Here is a 15,434-nt window from a genome sequence, read left to right on the forward strand (position 1 = left end):
TGTGTGTGAGTGTGTGTCTGTGTGTGAGTGTGTGTGTGAGTGTGTGTGAGTGTGTGTGAGTGTGTGAGTGTGTGTCTGTGTGTGTGAGTGTGTGTGTCTGTGTGAGTGTGTGAGTGTGTGTGTGAGTGTGTCTCTGTGTGTGAGTGTGTGTGTGTGTGTGTGTTGTGTGCCTAGAATGCCTGCAATAGAATAGGGAAGCTAATGCCTATTATGTCTAGTCCAGTTCATTTTACAAACTTGAAGCAACTTACAGGTAAGCATTCAGAGATAAAGCTAGCATATGGGGGCAGTTCTTCTACCCTCCTCAAGACTTCTGAGGAAGAGGAGGACAGCAACAGATGCGGGAATAAGAGGATCCCTTCCTGCTCCAGGCAACTGAAGCTATGCAGCTGGTCAGCCATGCCTCATTTGCCAGACAAGCTGTACACCCACCCCATACCCTAGGCTAGGTTCCCTGCTTTGTCAGGGACCCCCCCCCACTCTATTGTCAGTAATCTGTGTTCTATTACTGATTGGATACTGTACCAGTACATCAGCTTCTCCCCCCCTTCTCACACACATACACACACATACACATACACACTCACACTCATACACTCACACACTCATACACACACTACAGCCCCATCATACCAGACACAGTCAGGGTCCTCACTAGACACTCAGCACATAGCAGTAGGTGCTCGAGAATGAAGGGCAGTTTGCCTGAGTCATGTTGCAGGCTGAATAGATCCATTCTGTGTTTCAGCCTAGACTGAGAAGTGTTGGGATTTGTGGAGGTGATATGGAAGGCAAGGTCTAGCTGGTTGGAAAAAAAAAAATAGCTCACCCAGCCGGAGAAAACCAAAGCATAATAGAGCTACCACCACCTTCCACCCAACCTACACTCCAGCAGCCCTGGCCTTACATAACACCTCAAATAATGCATGTCTGGGGTACCTTAGAAGCATCCATAGCTCTGCATGCAATATGTATTTCTTTGCACCACCTTAAATCACTTTAGTCTTCATGGACCTTTCTAGATCTCTGGCTCTGTATCTTTTGCTGTTAGCAAACTGAGCACTCTTCCACCAAACACGCACCTGGTATCTGTCTTCTTCTTTGGACTGAGAGCCTCATAATAGGACAGACTACATCTGAGTCTTGCCCACTGAGGGGTCTCTGGTCCTACTACCCACAGAGCAAGGCATGTAGCAGACTTTGAGATAGGAAGACGAAGGCTTAGACAAATCCATTTGTTTTGAGGAATAACTCCTGAACATCCATTCCCAAGGCCCTGAGGATGCATAGGCAGGCTAAAAAGTACTCTCTCTCCCTCACAGAGGCTTTAAACTTAGCGTGATATGCAAAGGTGTCAAATGATTGTATAATAATGCAAACATGCAAATTTGTATTGTAGGAAAGGGGCTGACTGGGCCAAGAATGGTCAAGCAAGCTGGGTTACCAGCCCTTCCTTAGAAGGTATGTCCTTAGAAGATGATATTACTCTGAAGTAGGAGAGTCTAGATGGAGCCAAGACAGAACAAAAAAGTGTTCTGGAGAGAGGTAACGTGATTTTCAAAGGCCCTGCATCAGGACAGGATATAACCTCTATAATGAAACAGAAGTCCAATATGAAATGTGTGAGGTCTCTGAGGGGGACTGGAAGCAGGCCTAAGCCAGACTGCCATGCAGGACCTTGTCAAATGAACCAAGCAATTTGTTTCCTCATCAGCAAGCCACAGATTTAAACGCTGAGGAGTTTAAACAGCAGAGGGCGTGGGCACCATCAGCAGTGAGAAGGAAGGATTGCATTTTGAAAAGGTCACTAGGGCTTCTGTGGAAGAAGGAGGAAGGCACTTGGGAGACCCACAGACCAGTCAGCTGGGTTTTAGCCGTTCAGACTTGGTCCCTCAAGGTAATGGCAGAGAGTAGTGGACACTGCGTGAGAGAATGTTTTCAATTAACACCACGGATGAGTCTGTAACAAAACCAGGACAAGTATCTATCCTTAACCTTTGCCCTTTCTTGTAGCCATTGACTTCCTTGTCAGTCAGGTAGGTCATCAAGGAGAAATGGTTTCCAGTCCTCCTCCAGACCCAGATGCACCCAGAAACATGCCCTGCTTTCGCGGGGGTGGGGGTTGGCGGTGTCCTACTCTGTGTTCTTCCAGCACCTTCTAGGCTGGACCCAGGCAGGGGGTGAGTTTCTTTCATCCCTGCAGGAGCTTTGCATGCTGGGAAATGTAGTTCTGGAGCAGGAAACTGGGCCCTCTCCTGGCTGTGAGTCTGGCAGGCAGCCTGGTTGCCATGGCAGCAGCTGGGCTAGAGCCACCGAACCATTTCATCCACAGTTCTACTGGCTCTGAGAGCTCCCAGCAAGAAAGCTTGGGCTCCAGGGAGGAGGGAGGGAAGAAGAAGGGAGAGGGAAGGAAGAAGAGGGAGGGAGGATCTTTGAGGCCTTCCCCAGAGGCCTAGGCTAAGCTTACCACTCCAGAGGGCTTGAGGATTGAGTAGAGAGAAGTCGCTGGCGCAGGCTCACAGCAGGAGTCAGAACGGTTGGGGCTGTTCGAGCCAGTCAGACCCTGTAGGTTCAGCTTTGTGAATGCAGAAGCCCTTAGCCGACCAGAGAAAGGAGGAAGCAGCCATCCTCCCCTGGGAAGCTCACCCTGAGTGGAAAGGCAAGAGAGTGCGAAAGCATTACTTAGGAAGGAAAAGCCCTGCCCATCTTTCCTCCAAAGCGTCCCTAGGACGCATCCCCTTCTCTCTGCCCGTTGGCCGCAGTTCTAGTCCGTTCTCTCTCCCCGGAGAAGGCTTTCTAAAGCACAAATCTGGCCCTGCCACCGCCCCCTCCCAAACACACACCCCTGCTTAAAATTCTTCAATGGCTCCCCTTTGCCCACGGCTGGACTAGGTCCAGGCCCTCTAGTACGATCATTCATGGCCTTTCTGATTCTGGCCTGCGGCTTGCTGTTCAACCATCCTCCTGCCTCCCCATCTGCTACGCCCTATCAAGGTTTTCTCCTTCACCCCTGTCTCGGCACACATGCTCCTCTCTGCATGATGTGTCCTTTCCTCCACGCCCCCACCTCAAAGCCCACCAAACTGAGCCAAAACAGCCCCTCCCCGTGCGGTTTCCCAAACTCTTCCAGCAGGGGAAGAATGAATGAATGGCCCGCTGCTCTGAGCTCCCAGAGCACTTTGTACTTCCCTCTAAAGCACTTATCACCCGTGTTGTGAGGATTGTCTCGGTGGCTGCCTCTTCCCTTCCCTCTCCTCTGCATCCGAGCCATCCCAGGGTCCCCAGAGCCCAGCACAGTATCTGGCACAAGGCAGGCCCTCAATAAATTGTGAGCGGGATTGAATTCAGTAAAGGAAGGCTTTTTGGGCCTTCGCCACACTCCCACTCTGCGTTCCTGGCCCTCTCCTCTCCCAGTTTCTCCCTGGGGGGCCCTGAGTACTTGAGCATGGTGTACCGAGGAGCAGGAGCAGCGGAGCAGCCCCCCGCCCCCCAGGAGCAGCGCCCGGAAGAGGAGCAGCGCCCAGAGAAGGAGCAGCGCACTGCAGTTGACTGACTAGTGGACCTTGTGAAGAGATGGTCTGTTCTGTTCTGGGCGGGGGTGTCCCAGGCACCTGCCTGTGGAGACTGTAAGACTCTTCGCGTCACTGTAAGTTTGCACCAAGTCACGCCCAGGTCTCCAGAGACAAGGTGCCTATATCGCCTCCGGAGCCATGACTTATGAGCCCAGCTCCAGGATCCGAGAAAACCAATTAGGCTTTTGCATTTCTCCACCTGGAGGCAGAATAATTCCAGGAAAGTCCTTCCTTCTGGGCAGAGGCTCGGTCTGCCTGGGCCTCAGCCTGGTCCTCACCCATCCAGGCTTCCCTGCTGCATCTATGACCTGTTCCTGCGCAGGGAGGAAGGGTTTAATTCTACCGTATTACATCCAGGAGGCCCTTTCTAGGTTGCCATCCTTCCTAAACCTCACATCCTCATTATAATAAGAGGGCTTTGTTTATTTGTTTGTTTTAAAGCCCCTGCTTGTCTGCCGCATCCATTCATTTACATATGAATTCACTTGTTGGTTGATAGTCTCTCTCTCTCTCTCTCTCTCTCTCTCTCTCTCTCTCTCTCTCTAAATCTTTAAAGATCTATTAGGTGTCTTCTTGGGTGGAGCTGTAGTGATGACAAAGTGATTCAGAAACACTGTCTCTACTCTCAGGAAGCTTTGGTCTGAGGATTACCCTCAAATGCTTTGAAGAGGAAGTATGACTGTTAAGTGCAGTGACTGGCCCGATTTGAGATGTCAGTGGTTTTTTTGCTCATTGGCTATTGGCTGTGGCCCTGTGGTGTGGCAGGTGTGTGTGTGTGGGGGGGGGATGAAGATAGGGATGGGCCCTATGTTTCCCTCCTAGCCACAGTGGAAGTGGAGAGAGGCCCCAGACACTAGATTCTACAGTGCTGATAGGGCCGGGAGAGAGGGGTTGTGAAGAGCTGAAGCAGGAGGCCAGGCTCTTTGGGACCTTCGGGAAGGTTCTCTAAAATGGGAAAACTGGTCCTTTCCGCCCTGTAGCAGAAAATGCGAATGGGCGGGGCTTTGGCAAGACTGACTTGGCGGAGACCAGGAACAGCCTTCCCTGGTTATGGAGAGGGATAGTGAATTACGTGTTCCTCCTGGGAGAGGGGAGGGCTTCAGCTTCACAGCCAGGAGGAAGCCATGGCTCCCAGAGCTCTTGGAGGCTGTGGTGTGTTACCTCTGCAGCTCAGGTGTGAGTCCTGTAAGGGGTTGAGGAGCGAGCAGGCACTGGTGCAATAGCTGCCTCAGGTTCTTCTCTTCCTGCCCCTTCTGCAAGCTAGGCCCATAGCCTGAATGACATCCTCAAATCCTGTTGTTCCCATGACTCCAGAAGCCTGGGGCTTGGGGGAAGATAAGTTTAGCATAGGGACTAGGGTTTGGGGGAGATCCGAGATGCTAGGGAGCAGAGAATGATACTGCTGTAGAGAGATCCTTGATGCCTCTGGAGACGATGGCAACCTTGCTCTGTAAGTTTTGGATCTCAGTTCCCCTAGTTATAAAATCTGCTAAATGTTGGCCATTTCTGCGAAAATCCCCAGGGTTCTTTGGTTTCTCTTTCTTCTGCAGTTGGAACGGGTGGCGTACCAAGAGGCTACAGAGAATGCTGCCTCCACCCTCTGCCAAGGGACTCAAATCAGCATTTGTTGACATTTCTCGAGACACTCTTAGTGCTGGTGACATTTCAGAGACCTGCTCTCTGACAGGGCTGGAGGATGAAAACCTGACCCTGAAGCCTTTGCTCCAGACCCAGACCCACTGGAACAAACCTAGCCTTTCCTCCAGCACCTCCAACCAGTGTGGAGATACCCAGAGGGCTCTGCAGCCATCTTGGAAATGCTGAGCGGATTAAGACTGAAGCAGGAGTAGGCTCAGCCCTTTCCTTACCAAGCTTCCACATCTGCCTCTGTGGGATGGAACCCACCATCCTTGCTGTCTTCAGAACAGGGTTGTAAACCCATAGTGGTGAGAAAAGGAAAGTGCTCCATCAACTATGTGCTGTGGTCCGAGTGTGAAGTTCAGATGGAGGCATTAGGGCTGGAGTAGGGGTACAGGATCAGCAGGTGCACAGGCTGGAGGAACCAGCCAGATTCTGGGAATTTCATACATTGTAGAGAGTCACTCGGTGGGCAGATGTAGACCGCCTTGGCGGGTTACTCAGTCTAGGGGTGTAACCCGCATGGCAGGGTCAGTAATTCCAGGGTCCCAGAGAGGCGCTATCTGGAAGATATGGGCGGGAAAAGAGGAAGGAGGCCAAGCGGGGTTCTTGTCAAAGCCTCCGTTTATTAGAGTATGGTTACAGCTTATATAGGATAAGGAATTGGGGGGGGCACAGGGGCCTGGGCTCTTGCTGCGTGGTTCACGTTGGTCACAGGCCAGGAGGTTATGAAAGGGATTTGATTCCTTGGCCAGGGAGTCACGAGTTGACACATCTAGTTCTCTAGATAATTGGAGTGTGGGGTGGGTTCCGCTAACAGATAGCTCTCTATTAACAGACAATTGGGTGTGGGGTAGGCTCTGTCAATAGAACAGTTCTCAATACAATTGGGGGTGTGGAGTTCTCTGCAGACTCCCCAGGGCGATGGTTCCTGTAATAATTTGGGGGGGGGGGGAAACGGCTCCTGACAGGCAGAGGTCAGGCAGAGGGAATTACAGGGTTCTCTGATGCTCTTGTTGATGCTAACAGAGGGCAACAGAGCTGTGGACCACATCAGAACCTGCCCAGTCTCAGGCCAGACCACCCCAAGCATGCCCTATCTCGGGAACTAAGCAGGGTTAGATCTAGCTAACACACGGCGAGGGAAACCAGCCCATATCAGGAGGGAGAGCCAAGTTCACTCCCTAGTTTTGCTCTTTCATCTCAGGCTAGCTAAGAAGCCGACTTGAAAGGTCGGGTCGGGATGATGGCAAAGTGTCTAGATTTCGGAGTCAGCAGAACTAATCCTGGCTCTACTGCTCGCTAGCTGTGTGGCTTTAGGCAAGGACTTCACCTTTCAGAACACTGTCTTTCTCAGTTCTGAAGAAGGGTAGCGATGCTGCCTACCTGACAGGCTCATGGGGAGAATTAGACAGGATAATGTTTTAAATTTCTTAGCATGGACTGCCTTTTAACACATGCCGAGCTGCTTTGCCAGCCTCTGCCATTTGTGGCATCTGCTCCCACCCAGGAAGCAGGTTGGACCTCACCAAGAATCTTTCTCACCTCAGATGGGCTTCATCCATAAAGAGAAGAGCAGCCCCCAGCAGGTGTTTGTGCATTTGAATGGGTGCCAGGTACCAGATTTCCCCTCAGATTCCAAGTGTGCTGGTTATGTGAGACAGGTTTCCCACCCGAGTCTCAGTTTTTGCCTCTGTAAATACATAGACCAAGGACTGGGGTTAGGACTTGGAGGTTAAGAGTGTTTGTTGGTCTTTCAGAGGACCCAAGTTTGGTTCCCAGCACCCATATCAGGTGACTCACAACTGCCTATAGCTCCAGCTTCAGGGGATTTGATGCCCTCTTTTGGCCTCTGCAGTCACCTGTGCTCACATGCGCGCGCGCGCGTGCACACACACACACACACACACACACACACACAGACACTTATATAAAAATAAAACAATGGGTCTTAAATAAATATGAGAGTAACCAGTTAAGGATTATGGATTGGTGTTAATAGCTATTAAGTGAATTTCTGGTCAAGCAAACAAGTGTGTTTGGTGCCAAAGTAACCCACAAACATTATTTCATAGGAGGCAAGGAGAGCGTTATACACCAAGCCGTCTGCCTAGCACTTCTAGTGGCGAGAGAATAAGGTACCTGCCTCACGCAGCATGGCAACATGGAGTATCAGCATGCCCCCACATGTGTTCCAAAGGTTCCCTTAGAATTGCTTCAGCCTTTAGATCAATTTTCTAGTTTACGGGAAATGCTAGGAGAGTGTCATAAGCCGAATAACAGCACAAGGAAATAACCAGATAGCTGGGAGAAGGATGTGCAGAGGAAGGCCGATCTGGATGTTCTAATGGATAAATAGCCCAGGAAAATGGACTGCATCATGCTAAGCTATGTTCTGCACAGGATGATCAGGTACTGTTCCCACACTGGGCTCTAGCAAACCAACTAAAAAGGATTGGGAGGGCAGTCAGTTGGAGAAATCTGTATATGGGCTATGTACTACTATGTACTAAAAGAGAAGATATTTGCTGAAATGAAAAAGTGGAAATTGCTGGACAGGGACACACACACATACCTCTTGGTCAATTTTTCCCCCTCATTTTATAGGTATGGGTGTTTTGCCTGCATGCATATCTGTGCACTGCATGTATGCAGTGCCAGTGGAAACCAGAAGGGGGTGTGAAATAACCTGGAACTTAAGTTAGGGTCCATTGTGAGCCTCCCTGTGGGTGTTGATTATTGAACCGGGGTCCTCTGGGAGAGCTCTCCATCTCTCTAGCCCTTTGATCACATTTTGGGGGGAAAAAGTGATTTCTAAGTTTAAAAAAAAAATCAAGAATAGTTGGACATGGCAATACACACCTGCAATCCTAGAGCTTTTAGAAGACAGAAGCAGGAGGATTGCCACAAGTTTGAGGTCAGCCTGGTCTACAGAGTGGCTACCAGACTAGCCAACGCTACATGACAAGACCTTATTTCAAAAGCAAAAGAGAGGGGGCAGTGTGGGTGTGATGTTGATGGTGGTAGGACTATGACCAGTTTTTAATTTTCGTATTTTTTGCTTTCTGTACTCATCACACTTCCAGAATGTGCATGCATTGCTTCTATAATAAAACGCTATTTAATAAACAAAATGGAAACAGTAACAGCGTGTCCCTGCTGGTGCTGTGGTGGGGCAATGAGGTAATGATGAGGAATGCAGGCTTTGGCATAAGTGCATGCTGGGCAGTTCGGTGCCACTAAGCTCTCTGCTTTGTACTACCCTCAATCACCATTGCCTTGAGCTGGCTTATTGGGGATGCTGTCCCCAAGTCCTGAAGGACCTCAGAGACACCTTCCTCTCTCTGCGCCCCCAGGATGAGACCCTCAGTCAGGTCCCTTACAGTAAGCAGGTGGCAACCTTCTGCTAGTGACCCAGGAGCCTTGGTGATCTGGGTCAGAGGAAAGATCCATGTCCCCACTCCCCCAGGCTATGCTCCCCATTTGCTTTCTTTTTCATTTCTGAGAGAGAATCTGACTGTAGCTCAGGCTAGCCTGGAACTCACCATTTTCCTGTTTTAGTCTCCCCTGTGCCGGGATTATAAAACAACTTCCGGTTCTCTCACTCCCAACATCTTTTGACGTTAGCTTCCTTCTTCACCTTAAAACTCTGGAGCAGAGGTTGGGACTTCAAATATACACTGGGATTATGGCTAGCCCTACCCCAGGAGCTGGTTCTTAGTCTGGTCGGAGCCAACTTCCCAGATAAAGCTTCAAAATTAAGATCAGGCTGCAGCAGGATTATGTTATGGCTGAGGACTGCCCTGAATTGAAAATCAAACTTTAGACAGGTGCTCTGGTCCCAAGCTTGCTCTGTCCTGAACGCTGAAGCTGAGTCTGAGTGTAATCCTGCTTGAGGCCAAGGTTGCACCTGCCAGAGGATAGGAGTTGAGCTATTGCTTCACAGAGAAGCCAAGGAGGAGGCCGTGGGCGAGTGGACGGCGGGGCGGAGCTCGGGCGGCCATGCTGCGCCGGAGATGCAGAGATGCCTCCGGAGTCTCCAGGCTGCCCCGCGCTGCGGACTGAACCCCCTTATAGTGAGGGGAGCAGCGCCTTCCCGCGCCGACTCAGCGCTCGGGCACCCGCGGGGGGGAGGAAGGGCTTTGCCGGCAGCCGAGGAGCACTTGCCTCCCAGGGATCCCCCGCTCTATAGAGCGGCCTCCGGGCCCAGAGTGTGTGGTTTGTGCCCCATTACCCCAGCTCCACCCACCAGGAGCCCGCTGGGTTCTTTGCTCATTAGGCCGACATCCCTCTTTAATAAAAAATACATGAATAAATAAATAATAACAGCCATAACCGAGCGGGAAACCACTTTCCACTCTTCTTTCTGTTCTGTTTCCTCCTGTCCTTCCTTCCAACCGCAGCCCGGGGTCTCTCGGTAGAGCCGATTGTAAATCCTTCACTCCCAGCAGAGTGGCAGGCATTCCTGGGGACTGCGCCTGGGACCACTGAACTGGCTGGCTGCTCGTGTGCCAGGTTAAGCCAGAAGAGGGGCTTTTCTGGTTTGGGGATTTTTGTTTGTTTGTTGCTTTGTTTTTGCTTTTTTGGCACACTCAAGTCTTCAGGGGAAAAGATTCGAACACGCAGGGACAGGCATAGACTGGAAGCTGTTGTGAGAGGAACTGGAAAGCCGAGACAACACAGAGGGAGAGAGAGGAACTGGGCGGGAAGATTATCTTTCTTGGACAGAACGTCCAAAATCTTATTTTTCACATTGTCTCACAGTGTACTCTTTCTCTCCGTGCTTCTGTGTCTCACGCTCTTTCCGTCTCTGTTGTGTGAGTCTTCCTTTCCTGGAGATCATCTCTTTCCTAGTATCTGCCCCTCCAAGTTAGCAGAAACCTTTCCGGGTCTGCTCACGGTTCAGGACCATGGAGAGCGTCCTACGAGGCAGGTGCCCTCTCCCAAAGGAACCGCAGATCAAATGCAGGACTGCCTTAGAAAGCAAGGCACAGGCTGGGTGGAAGAAGGGTAGAGGTGGTGGTCATAGAGAAGAGTGTGGATGAAGGTCATTCCAGCTGGTCCTACTGGGATGTGTTTCCTTAACTGGAATTCAGAAATGTTGCTGGTCTTGGCCAAAGGGCTTTGGTTACCCGCTACCTACCAGGCGCGTGTGTGTGTGTGTGTGTGTGTGTGTGTGTGTGTGTGTGTGTGTGTGTGTGTGTGAATCACTATTGGAGGAGTGGGAAGCAAAAATCTGCCCATCCTGGGATATGTAGTTCTGGAGTGCAGCCCTTTTTAGGATACTAAACATAACCAAGCAAATCTTGGCACAGAGAACACCCATGACCCGTGGGTAGGTGTTGGGGAGGCTGTGGAGGCAATGTTGTACACACAACCCTAAATCTGAGGGTGTGCTCAAGAGTAGGAAGAGCAGGCAATAGGGACATGGTCTCTTAGGTCTGTTCATTCTGGCAGCTGCAGGCTAGAAGTGGGGGGTCAGCCAGGGCCTTCCCTGGCCCTAGCTCAGAACTAATGGGGCCCAGGAGCTTCCTCTTCCCCCAGCAGCTCCCTCTGGACAAAACCAGGAGCCAGATTTCAGGAGCACTCCAGATGTTCAGGGGAAATACAGGGAAGTGGAGCAGATGGGGCCTGGGATTCCAGCAGGGGCAGGGGAGGAGGGAGGCAGCTGGAGGCTGTGCTGGGGCATGTGTTAGAGACAAGGTTGGCACAGAGTGCCAGGGCATGTCCTACAGTGTGAGCCCAGGATGCTGAACTTGGTTAAAAATCAGGTAGAATCAGGTGGCCCCGGGAACCTTCCCTGGACCAGTCACTAAGGTCTGATCTGCCTCTAGTAGTGCCAGGGCCCAAAGAGTGTACCCTGTGTCAGAAGTGTGATAGAATACAAGTGAACATGACAGACCTGGCCCCTGCATCTGCACAGGGAGCTTAGTCTGTCTGCCAATCATTAGGCCTTTGATTTGGACCCTGGGAATACATCTGCCACTCAGTACCCAGGGTGGCCACTCCTTCTATGCTTGGGGTAAAAAGTTTTGCCCAGAGAAGGCCCACGTTTTCTCCTTCCTTTCTACCCCAGGAGACAACTCATTTTCCCATGCAGGGCCTTGATCCATGTCCATGCTCTTCCCTGTCCTGTGGTTCTCAGGAGGCTGTGGAGCCAGGATGTGGACACCTACAGTGAGACCCTAGAACTCTTATCATCCTGCCTCCAGCATGGACTTGAGGTCCAGAGGTTTTTTTCCTCCCCACCCCCACTTTGCTTCACCCAGCTTATTTTAGCTCCTTGTGCTCATACAGGTGTGAGAGAGGGGCCATGAGTCCACCTGGGTGATGAGTAAACTCAGGGGCATTGGAGCAAAATTGTGCATGGAAGACGTAGTTCTGTCCCGAGGTAGGATTGAAAGCTGTCTCTAAGGCTTTGGGGCAATTGGCCATCAGAAAGACGTGGAACCCTGGGCATGACTCTCCCCACCCACTGAATGAGAAGGTCTGAACAGGTTGATCTCCAAGGCCTCTTTGTTCCACCTCGCTCTGGAAATGGAATGGCGTGGGTCGGCTGTGTTGATGGTACCCCAGCTGAGGGCAAGGCAGGCATCAATCTCCCTCACTTTCTAGGCCTCCTAGGAGATCGAGATATCTGGCAGGGGTGGGGGATCTATAGATTATCAAGATGGCCTGGGGTAGAGAACAAAGTTAACTGGGCAGGCCAGCACCAGACAGGCAGAGCCAGGAGAGCAGAGCCAGGAGAGCAGAGCCAGGAGAGCAGAGCCAGGCGAGGAGAACAGAACGAGGCTCAAAGCTCTGGGGCTTTACAAATGGATTTTGCTAAAATGGAAATTTCCACCCATCCCTGAAATGGAGCCTAGCAGTATGGCCAGATCTGGTGAGGGCTGCAGCAACTGGGGACATAGGCTGGGACAGAAACCTCAAGCCAATCCATCTCTCCCCCAGCACCCTCCTTCTTCCTCTCCTCAGGGCCCCCGAAGAATCCTCACACCTTTTAGAAGCCTTCACACTGTTCCCCTGACCTCTGTGTGCCTCACACCTCCTCCTCCTCATCTTCAGGCTGCCTCTACCCCAAACAGCCCTCACACCTCTTCCTCCCTCCCACCCCCACCCCTGTCCCCCAAGACTGACCCGAGCAACTTCCCACTTCTACCTTTTCAGCCTTTTACCGACCTCTGCTCACTCTCCCCCCTCACATAGCCTCTCACACTCTCCCCTCAGCTCACCCCAACCCCATTCACACTGCACCCTCCTCACCCCGCTTTCTGGAATCCTCTGCTGCTCCCAACACTCTCACCCTCGTCTCCCTCCTCCTGCCACTCCATATGACGCTGCCTTCCCATCTTGAACCCTGTCTCCTACTCGCTTACTTATAACCTATTAATAGTTCTAAGGGGTTGCTTTTTGGAGACTAGGTCTTGGCCCTGAAGCCCAGGCTGGCCTTGAATTTGGAATCTTGCTACCTCAGACTACTGAGTGCATGGTGTTACAGGGGAGTGTTACAGGGGTGTGCTCCCACACCTGTATTCCTGGCTCCCACTGTCAAGTCTTTAGAGCTAAGTAGCTCCCGGAAAGGGAAGGGTTCTAGTATTGCATTCCTAACACACCCCTGACTCTTGGGTGAACCAGGAAATTGTCTAATGCCTCTGAGTTCATTCCCTTACCTGTACGTAGTGGAATTGACAACTTACCGCCCCTGAGGTGGGGCTACTGCGCAGACTTCCTGGTGCAACACTTGCCTAGCATGCAGGAGCCTTAATCAGGTCCATTTGCTGTTTTGTAATTAATTGATCCTTAGGGGGAGGGGAAGGATGGAGCTGATTATGCAAGCCCAGAGGGCCAGAGTGAAGGAAAACAGTGAACTGGCTCCTGGGAAATACAGATAGCCCAGAAGCCCAGACCTTAAAGAGACATATCCAGACACTAGCCCTGGGGCATTCCAGAGAATGAAGAACCCTTTCCTTCTCAGGCCACTGCTCAACACAGCCTCCCAAAAGCTAACCTAGGAGGAGCTGGAATTGGGGATGGAGCCTGGGACATTCCAGGCCCCTTGGTGGGCGTTGCTGGACTAAATACAGGAACCAAGAGAGCAGGCAGGAGAGGTGAGGAGTGGGTTGCCATAGGTTTCCTTGGGGATTTTTTTGCTCCAAGCATACAGCTTAAGGTCTAAGTAAAGATAGGGGACTAGCCAGCCCCTTATATGGGGTATTCTATCAGGAGACACGTTAGAACTTCAGGGCTCCAGGGAACAGGCTTCTACTCCTAGGTAGGGGGAGGGCAGAGTATGGAGACTGGGCAGGACCGAGCCTGGGGACTGCACAAATGGGATGGCAGTCAGAGCAGATCAAAACACTGCATTTAACCTGAGCAGGTAGGGCATTGAGGGGCACCTGGTAGGCCATGGGAGCAAGTGGGCACTGAGAGGCACCTGGTAGGCCATGGGAGCAGGTGAGGTATTTAAGGGCACCTGGTAGGCCATGGGAGCAGGTGTGGCATTGAGGGGCACCTGGTAGGCCATGGGAGTATGGAGGGGCATTGAGGAGTACTTGGTAGGCCATAGGGGTGTAGTATGGAGTCCACCTTCTTCTTCAGCTTCACTGAGACTTAGCAGGAGTTTTCTAATTCTTGCCTCAGGTGTTGGGTACCAATCTCAGAGCCTGGCCTGAGCTGGGCCAATGGGTGGAAAACCAGGTTGTTATAGGGGAAAGATAGGGCCACGGGTGAAAGGTGATAACATAAAGACAAGCGAATAGTCACTTGGAGAAGTAGCCTTGGGGTCTGGGGCCTGGGAGAAAGGACAAGTAGGGAGATGGGAAAAAGGGAAAGAATACATCCTCAGAATGGCCCAGGAACAGAAACCTGGAGAAAATTGGGACACTAGCCAGGCCGAAGAAGTCTGGGGGGCTTTGGTGGGTGAGTGGACCAAGGTGGACTGTGTCTCCAGTTACTGTCTGTGAGTGAGAATGAGCATTCTCGGGACTTGTGGGTATTGTTCATCAGAAACTGAGTTTATGCCTCTGAACACTCAGAGCTGTGGGGGAGGGGAAGGCAGGGGAGAGGAAGAGAAGGAAGTACCAGAAGATAGAATTACCTTCAAGTCTAATGCCTAGACTTCTCCAGGCTTGGCAGGTGGACTTACACAGACACTTTACAGAGCATTGTGGGATACTGGTTATCACTAGAGCCCAGAGGCTTGTCTCAGTTCCTCCAGCTCCATTTGCCTTTCCATAGGAAGAGAAAAGAGGAGCTGCATCCTTCGAAATGGGGGAGGGAGAGTGGGCTTTGACCAGGCCAAGCCTGCAGCCCCTTCATCCAGACTAAGCAGGTCCAAGCCAGAATCCTGATGCTACCACACTCTAGTCTATGTGGCTTTGGCACGGGGTTAAGAGCTCTAGTACCCTCATTTTGAAAGAAGGATAATAATAACCATAACAGCTACATTTGTGAGGCACGGTGCTCAGCACTCTACCCTTTCGAGATGCTGAGGACCAAACCTTGTTTATTCTCACTAGGCAGGCAAGCACTGTCATTAGCTACACCCCTACCTTTGGCTTTTTGTTTTATTTGTTTTTTGAGAAGAGGTCTTACTATGTGCAGGGAGACAGACAGGATCGCCATTGCAAGATGGCACCATATCCTGTCTTGTTGGTTATAAACAACCCCATATTTGGCTATGCCTTTGAGAGCTACGTGCCCCCCCCCACCGCTTCCCGCATGCGCTGTGGATAAGGGTCCCTGGGCCTATCTCGATGCAGTCTGGTGGTAGCTGATGGTGGCAGCCAATCACAGGGCGGCCCATGTGCCAATTCCCAATATAAGCAGCCGCCATTGTGTCCCCAGCTCGCTTGCTCTCTCTCTCTCTCTCTCTCTCTCTCTCTCTCTCTCTCGTCCCTCTCTAGCGCCTCTCTCCCCTCCCCCCGTCTCTCTCTCTCTAGCATCTCTCTCTCTCTCTCTCTAGTGTCTCTCTCGTGTCCCTCTCTAGCGCCTCTCGTCTCTCTCTCTCTCTCCTGCTCTCTCGTTTTCTGCCCCCCTTTGCTTTATGCTCTCCCTCAACCAAATGCACTCCAGTAAAGCGTGATCTGAGAAGAATCCTCGTGTGTGGTGGGTGTTTCTTCCTCGCCGGTCAAGAAGCCCGCCTCAACTATATAGCCCAGGTTACCTGGAACATGAGATCCTCCTGCCTCAGCCTTCTGAGTGCTGAGATTACAGATGTATGAA

The 15,434-nt window shown here is 51.4% G+C and overlaps 2 long non-coding RNA genes across 3 annotated transcripts in view; one reads left to right on the forward strand and one right to left on the reverse strand.

The window, feature by feature from the left end:
• Positions 1 to 2,527, reverse strand: part of LOC113457088 — an 11,676-nt gene extending 9,149 nt beyond the window's left edge. The window contains exon 1 of the long non-coding RNA XR_003377723.1: positions 2,468 to 2,527. This is a non-coding gene — a long non-coding RNA (uncharacterized LOC113457088). The remainder of the gene's footprint in view (positions 1 to 2,467) is intronic.
• Positions 1 to 5,762, forward strand: part of LOC113457087 — a 46,805-nt gene extending 41,043 nt beyond the window's left edge. The window contains exons 7-9 of one of the 2 annotated variants that reach the window (XR_003377721.1): positions 1,400 to 3,646; positions 4,129 to 4,337; positions 5,123 to 5,762. This is a non-coding gene — a long non-coding RNA (uncharacterized LOC113457087). The remainder of the gene's footprint in view (positions 1 to 1,399; positions 3,647 to 4,128; positions 4,338 to 5,122) is intronic. The other variant, XR_003377722.1, reaches the window with a different exon arrangement.
• The last annotated feature ends 9,672 nt before the right edge of the window (positions 5,763 to 15,434 follow it).

The sequence above is a fragment of the Microtus ochrogaster genome, chromosome 18 (assembly GCF_000317375.1).
Source record: "Microtus ochrogaster isolate Prairie Vole_2 chromosome 18, MicOch1.0, whole genome shotgun sequence".
In the NCBI taxonomy this organism is placed as follows: Eukaryota; Metazoa; Chordata; class Mammalia; order Rodentia; family Cricetidae; genus Microtus; species Microtus ochrogaster.